This window comes from Meles meles, chromosome 1, assembly GCF_922984935.1.
Source record: "Meles meles chromosome 1, mMelMel3.1 paternal haplotype, whole genome shotgun sequence".
Classification (NCBI taxonomy): domain Eukaryota; kingdom Metazoa; phylum Chordata; class Mammalia; order Carnivora; family Mustelidae; genus Meles; species Meles meles.
Window position 1 is genome coordinate 59,167,972 of NC_060066.1, and position 8,105 is coordinate 59,176,076.

The window sequence follows — 8,105 nt, forward strand, 5'->3', positions numbered from 1 at the left end:
TTTTCTTCCTTTCTGAACACTCTTGGACTATCATTTTACTGCCAGCATGTTTTTTCTCATTTGTGTCCCTGGTGAGTGGGCCAAGGAGTAGGGAGCAATGTTTCTTTTTGTTTCCAAAATGAGTTGTTTTTTTGTTTCTTACAGCCAATCTCTGTAGAGGATTAATTTTGTCCTTGCTCCTAGGTAGGTAAATTTCTCTTATCAAGCCTGACAGAGGATTATAAACTTATTATTTTATTAAGTAAAAGAAAACAACATTGGTGAAAACACAAAAGGTATACCATCTACAATCAGCATCTGTAACAACAACAACAAAAAGATATTTTAATATCAAAAAAGTATAATTACGGGTTTAATTCCCTAAACAGAAGCCTGCCATTTCCCTAAATGGGCAATTGGCTGTCACACACTGACATATCTAAGAATCAAAAAGTGAGGGAAAAATCATGCACATGCTCAATAAAACCATAAACCAGTATTTTATCTTATCATATTACTTCATATTTAATTGCTTCCTTGATATGTTTGTGAGTTTGATGATCTCTATTCTATAACAGATAGATAATTTGAATCCCAACTATTCCAGGATTTTATTACTCATGGAAAACCCAGGGATACTGATAAACTAATTTGTCTGGGCTGCCATAACAAAATACCACAGACTGGATGGCTTAAAAAACAGAAATGTATTTTCTCGCAGTTGTGGAGGTTAGAAGTCTGAGATCAGTGTCATCAGGGTTGGTTTCTCCTGAGGTCTCTCTACTTGGCTTGTAGATGACCACCTTGTCACCTTCTCACATGGTCTTTCTTTTAATGCATCCCTGGCATCTCTTTGTGTCCAAATTCCTCTTCTAAAAGGACACACGCTAGAGGCACCTGGGTGGCTCAGTTGTTAAGCGTCTGCTTCCGGCTCAGGTCATGATCCCAGGGTCCCGGGATTAAGTTCCACACTGGGTTCCTTGCTTGGCAGGAAGACTGCTTCTCCCGCTCCCACGCCCCTTGCTTGTATTCCCTCTCTCGCTGTCTATCAAATAAATAAACAAAAATCTTTAAAAAAAATAAATAAAAGGGCACATGCCAGACTGAATTTGAGTCCACCCCAATGAAGTCATTTTAACATAGTTACCTCTTTAAAGGCCCAATCTCCAAATATAGTTAGTTAGATTCTGAGATACTGGTACTAGAGTTTCAACACATGAATTTTGGGGAGACACAATGCAATTCATATCAACTAGCAATACCACTAAAAATGGAATATTGACCTAACTAAAATTTGTGCTTTCTCTGAGATTAAAAGACAATTCAATCCAACTGACAACAAGATTGAAACATCTAGAGAGTTGTACCTGTTATGTGTGAAATCTTAGGGCAAGAATATGTTTAGTTCTTCCAGGAACTATATTTTTCGTCATTAAACAATAATTACCAGTTTTTCTGATACTGAGAAATCAAAAAGACAGTGTTAGTCACTAATTTAGTGGTTTATAATGGCATTCAAGTGACACTGAGAGCGACACGATGGTTTTCCCTTCACATTCCTCTTAAAACACAAATCTAAAATGGAAAACTTGAAGGCTATTCAGCATTGAGGGAAATGGGAAATTCTTAAAAATGTACTTGCATTCTTGGTTGGTAAGTGAACTTATCTTCATGCATGGAATTTAAAGAAAAAACTTTTGACACAATTACAATACCTGTTCCTTTAAACATAGACATAATATGCATCCAAGATTTTATTTCAAAGTGAAATTTTCACTTTTCTCTACATTTTTGTTCTAAAACATGCATAAAAACAGGCTTTTTTTTTTGGCTTTTGGGTGCTTCAGTTGTTTAGCAGATCTAGATCACACTTTTTGGTTGCAAGCAACATATAGGAACTTTGAGTAATTTCAACTGAAAAGTTATTCAGTTAGGTCACAGAACTGAGGCTGAAATGCTTGGCTTGTAAAAGGACAGTTTAAAGGGCTGCTATTCCTGACATTATGCAGCCAATTTACTGCAGCTGCAAGCACTGTTGAGTCTCTCACTGCTACCAAAAGTATCCCCGGTACTACCAAACCTGCAATGATCTTCTACCTCCATTGACCCTACTTGGAACCATGCGTTTAATATCCAAAGTCCCTAGCAAGTGTTTTATTGGTGGAAAGGCAGACATGTATTTGCATCCTAACTAAAGTTATAGCCTCTTCATTTTCCATGGTAGAGGTAGGTACTGGGAATCACCCTCCAACAGAGAGCCTACATGGTTTATGAGTAATTCTATACCAGGAAAGCACTCTATGAGCTGGGGGATAGAAAATCACTACATTTGTCACATTGCCTAATAAGTTGTCATGTGAGCCTAGGGAACATGGAAGGAAAATCCTTTATGTGTTAAATTGAATCAATTTCATACCAAAATTTGGGGGAAACTCCAAATCTTAATTTACAGACTTAAAAAAAAAATAAAGGTTAAGTGTTATTAGGCATCTTAAAATAGCAGTAGCTCCTTTGGTAATTTCTGAAAAATAACAGGAGTTTTTCCTCAAGTAGATGCAGGATAGTATATTCATAGAAGGAAAAAGCTCATGATATTATCTTATTTGAGCCAAAATTTCAAAGATGGGATCTATGTCTGGCTTCATCACTAAACTCAGTACTCTCATAAATGAATTCAGCTCTAGAAGTCATGGATAAAGTGGCTTGAAGGTCCTGTAATCCCAAATACATAAAGGCTACAGTATAGCTTCAAATTTTGCTTCAAATCTTGCTATGTAAAGGCTGCTTAATAATAATCAAAAAGGAGATGATTATCTTTACTTACATAACAAACATTTTACTAAATTAATTTCCTGGATTTCATTGTTCAGAAATTCTAAAATGATGAAAGAGTCAAGAAAATATAATGCATAACTAATTATCCACTAATCAGACTTTAAAAGTGTTATAATTTGGTCATAACTGTTTTATCATCCCTGTTTTTATATAATCACTAACATATATTATAGATAAATTCTAATCCCTTTCCCTATGTCTAGTCACTTTCCCTTCATTTGAGATAAATATTATCATGAACTTAGTATATGTACTTGCAATCTTTTTAACACATTTACATATACATATGTATGTATTATTGAAGAGCATATAGTATTTTGTGTTTTTTATAAATGTATCATATATTTTTAAATATTATCATTTTATAATTCTTTTATCATGTTTTGAGATTTATTTTTTGAATTTTAATTTTAGTTCACTTATTTTCACTGATATGCTCTATCCCAGCTTATAAATTTATTTTATCTATCCTTACTGATGGACATCGTTTGTAACCATTCCCTTTTTGTTTTCACCAGTAATGCTTCAATGAACATTTTTGTACGTATATTTTTGTTCATTTTTTTCCATAAATATAAATTCTGGGCTACAAAGGCTTGGGCAATTTTTATTATGCTTGGTGACTGAAAATTTTTTCATCCTATATTATTTTTTTAAAAAATTAAAGAAGACAACCTGTATTTTTACCAATCCCTAAAATTTCTAGATATACCTTCTTTCTCTTTTTGCTTTTACACCACAGAGGCAAATCTTTCTAATAAGATAAAATGGGTAACAACTTAAATGACTCTACTCAGAATTACAGTTTTGGGTAACGATTTAATTTGCCAATGTGTTCGTTTTTCCTTGCAAAGTAATTTTGTTGTATGACTCGTGTCCTTTTACAAAGTCCTGTGAAAATGCTTACTTATGAAAATTAAAGACAGAAAGTATCTCCAAATTTACCAGCACAAACTGGCACAGCCAAGAGTATTTCTATAAAGTTTTGGGAAAACAAAACCTAATTAAAATTACCAAAATTAGACAAACAAAATCCCTTAAGCAAGAGTTTAAAAAAAACAACTCTTACTCAGTTTTGATGATTTTAATAGGACAGACTGTTTGATTATACAAAAAAAATCATTAGATTTGAAGAGAATTTTTCCACAATCGTTGTTACATAGATGTACATTTATCAATTTCCTTTTCATCTATCCAAGTAAAGACTTTCTAATTTGTCCTACTGTTTCCATCTATTTGATCAAGAACTGAGGAAAAGGGGCGCCTGGGTGGCTCAGTGGGTTAAAGCCTCTGCCTTCTGCTCAGGTCATGATCCCGGGGTCCTGGGATCGAGCCCCGCATCAGGCTCTCTGCTGCTCAGCAGAGAGCCTGCTTCCTCCTCTCTCTCTGCCTGCCTCTCTGCCTACTTGTGATCTCTATCTGTCAAATAAATAAATAAAATCTTAAAAAAAAAAAAAGAACTGAGGAAAAGTAGCAACTTGGACTTACCATTGTTTCTATTGGATTCTGAAAATAAAACATAAGCTATTCTATAACATGGGTGACTTGTCATGGCGAGTTTGATTAATCTAGTAAAAGATGTTGGGGGCATTCTTTATTCCTGGGTCTCTACCATCAACTAGGATTTAATTCCCATCTTTTCTTGTTTTTCAAGATAATAATTGTCTAAATATGCAGTTTATAAAAGCAGAGGGGTAAGTTAATTCCCACATCCCTCCTGACAACTTGGGCTAACTTTGCAAAATTAAAGTAGGGAAATAGGTTTAAGTGTGGGTGTGTCTGTGTGTGTGTGTGTGAAGTTAGTGTGCTTCTCTCATTGCTCCCATTCCGAAACTTTTATAGTGCAAAGATCCTATCTGGTTACCAGCCAAATATATTCTGGACTGGCAGACAAGGGGAATATTTGAGGTCCAGAGGTAGATAATCTCTGGGGAGAGTGAAGTGGTTTTGTTAATGTAAAGAAAAACAAATTTGCTCGAATATTTGCATGTTTCCACTTAGGCAGTGTATTGACTTTCCTTTCAGCTCTGCACAGAATCTGGGCAATGTGAGTGTGAAGTTCCTGAGAGTTGAGTTTTCTGGAGATTTAAATGGGATTTCTCCTGATTTACTATTTCTTGTCAATACTAGTATTCAAGCAAAGTCTGATCATCTGTTGTCACAGTGGTTGGATGGATAACTGCTCTAACTGGGAAGTTGACCTATGTCATTTTACAAGACATTTCTAATATTAATGTGTTATGTTTTTATCAATTTGAGAAAGGGATAAATCAGTTTGGTTTAGTGGCTGTGAAAAGCATCAAAGGAACAGGCTCTGAAACACGAAAGCTTCGTAGAAGTCTTATGTGTGAAAGGCAGGTCAGTTAGAGAGCAAACCTGAACAAAAGTATAACGGTGATGGTCATCCTGATACATGAAATTGCCTAGGTCAAAAACCACTCTGCAGCAGTACTGAGATTAGAAACCAAATATCCCCACTTCTGAGTGATCATTCTATTTTCTCAGCAGAATAAGAGAAAGTTATTGTCATTCACACAATTTTAGGCAAGTTATCTATCCTTTGTAAATAACAATATATATTTATATTTATAAAATATAATATACTATATATTGTATATTGAGAGAATAAACAAAATATAAAATGAGAACAAGAGGGTTTTTTAAGGAATAGGTAATAGTATAAAGAAAATATAATGGGAAAATGTTATTTTTATGTTGGCATTTTAAAAATTAAACAAATAACCAGGGGTGCCTGGGTGGCTCAGTGAGTTAAAGCCTCTGCCTTTGGCTCAGGTCCTGATCCCAGGGTCCGGGGATTGAGCCCCACATCCGGATCTCTGCTCCGCGGGGAGCCTGCTTCCTCCTCTCTCTCTCTGCCTGCCTCTCTGCCTACTTGTGATCTGTCAAATAAATAAATAAAGTATTAAAAAAATTAAATAACCAGAGTATATATCTCCACACTCTGTTTTTTTTTTTTTAGGTTTTATTTATTTGACAGAGAGAGAGATCACAAGTAGGCAGAGAGGCAGGCAGAGAGAGAGGGGGAAGCAGGCTCCCCGCCGAGCAGAGAGCCTGATACGGGGCTCGATCCCAGCACCCCAAGATCATGACCTGAGCCAAAGGCAGAGGCCCAACCCACTGAGCCAAACAGGTGCCCCTCCACACTCTGTTATCTATCCAACTAATAAAGACAAACACATGTTTATTAGTTCAATTTAGGGATACAAATGCTTCATTAAGCTTCACTATGCTTAAAATCCTCATTATCACTACAAAAATGTATCTATAAGGTACATAAGGTACACAATTCAAAGTAACAATATGACTAAGGGTTAAATGTAAACACCCTAACCAAATTAGGATTTCAGATAGTAGCAAATGAATAGTTATCTTTAAACTGGCAAAATCAGAAACAAAGATTTAGATACTCGTAGATGTGATCGTGCACACGTGTGCACGCTCACGCACGCGTGCGCGCGCGCACACACACACACACACACACACACACACTCTTACTGAAAAGGTAAGTTTTCACCTCCAGGGTAAGTCTGGTGTTAATGTACTTCACATCCTTCAAACTGCAAGCTAGCTGTGGCCCACTTGTTTTAAGTAAACCACCCCTTTTCAGCTAAAATTGAGCATAACATTCATTCAATTTCATGGTGTTTCAACATGTACCTTTTAGAAATGATGAAGTAAGGGAAACTAACCCCTAATCAACCACTGAAGCCAATTAAGGTGGGCTTATTTGCATACTTTGGCCTTATATGGATAACATGGTCCAGAGAGCTGCATGAACTTCTAGGTTGAACGAGATACAGGGCTGTGGCTTATGTTTTCTTGTACAGACCACTCAGAACTCACATGGCAGCTAAAGTGTTGATGATTCTGTCATAGATCAGCACTTCTTGGTTATTTGAGCAGACAAAGAGGTTCAGAAGTATTGAAGCTGGAAACTACAAGGAGTTTAAGGCCAATGTAAGTGTGTCATTTAGAAAAATGCATCTATGTACGTTTGGGTTATTGATATTTAATTAGTGCTCTTGAGATTTCATTCCTCCAACACATGATCCACCTTTCTGATATAAAAGTGGGAGACTTTATAAAATAAATATTGACAGTTTATTCAGTGTAGTATTTCAGCTTGTGAGGGCTATGAGAGAGACAAACAACTCAGAAGAAGTGGATTTTGGCACAGAAGAACAGGGAAAAAAAAAGGTCTGTTGAGTGACTGACAGGTCAGATTCTGAGGAAAAAAATCACTCCAACTCCAACACAGATAATAAGGTACATCTGAATATTCAAGCACATCCTGTTATTTTGAAAGTTTAAATAAAAAGAAAAAAGAATCATAGAACTAAACTTAAAAAAATACAACTCAAACCAAGATAATCACATAGGATTTTTTTTTTAGTTCATGTCTTTTATTATTAACTCATATATAATCACTTGTCTTCTGGTTTGTTGAAGCAATAGGTCAGACAACATTTGCCACAGTAATGTCTGTCGAAGTGGCTAGCCATAAAAACTCCAGCACCACACTCATCTGAAGGGCACTCCCGATGAAGGCGACTGATTTTGCCATTCTCGTCCACCTTATAGTATTTCAGGACGGCCAGTTTAACCTTCTTTCTCTTATGCTTATTCTTCTTGGGAGTGGTATAAGACTTCTTCTTCCTTTTCTTAGCACCACTATGAAGTCTCAACACAAGATGAAGAGTGGACTCCTTTTAAATGTTGTAGTCAGACAAAGTACGTCCATCTTCCAGCTGCTTGCCAGCAAAGATCAGTCTCTGCTGATCAGGAGGGATTCCTTCTTTGTCCTGAATCTTGGCCTTTACATTTTCTATCGAATCCGAGGGTTCGACCTCGAGAGTGATGGTCTTCCCCGTAAGGGTTTTCACGAAAATCTTCATCCTGGCGGCGGTTCCACCGCAGATGGCGGATCGGAAAGGAAAGCAAGGCGCCGGCCCACGGGATTTCCTCTCACATAGGATTTTTAACACTATAGTTCTATACTACCAAAAGTTATATTTCATACTTGAAAAATTTCAAAACCATGTGTTGTACAGTCCAAGGTCAGAAACCTTTTCTGCATGCCAGAATTATCTGTATTGTTACTTAGTTTATGTATACTTCAGTAAGAACAGTTAACATTTGAGAATTTCTACAACCTGATGAGTAACAAATTAAAGAGAATGTGTTATTTGATGTTTACCAATATAAAAAGAGAAAATTTATGAAGTGTATCTTTTTTTGAACAACTTGATTTTAATGTTATATATATATAT

The 8,105-nt window shown here is 36.1% G+C and overlaps 1 pseudogene; it reads right to left on the reverse strand.

The window, feature by feature from the left end:
- Positions 1-7,216: 7,216 nt before the first annotated feature.
- Positions 7,217-7,793, reverse strand: LOC123949155 (annotated as a pseudogene).
- Between the last annotated feature and the right edge of the window lie 312 nt (positions 7,794-8,105).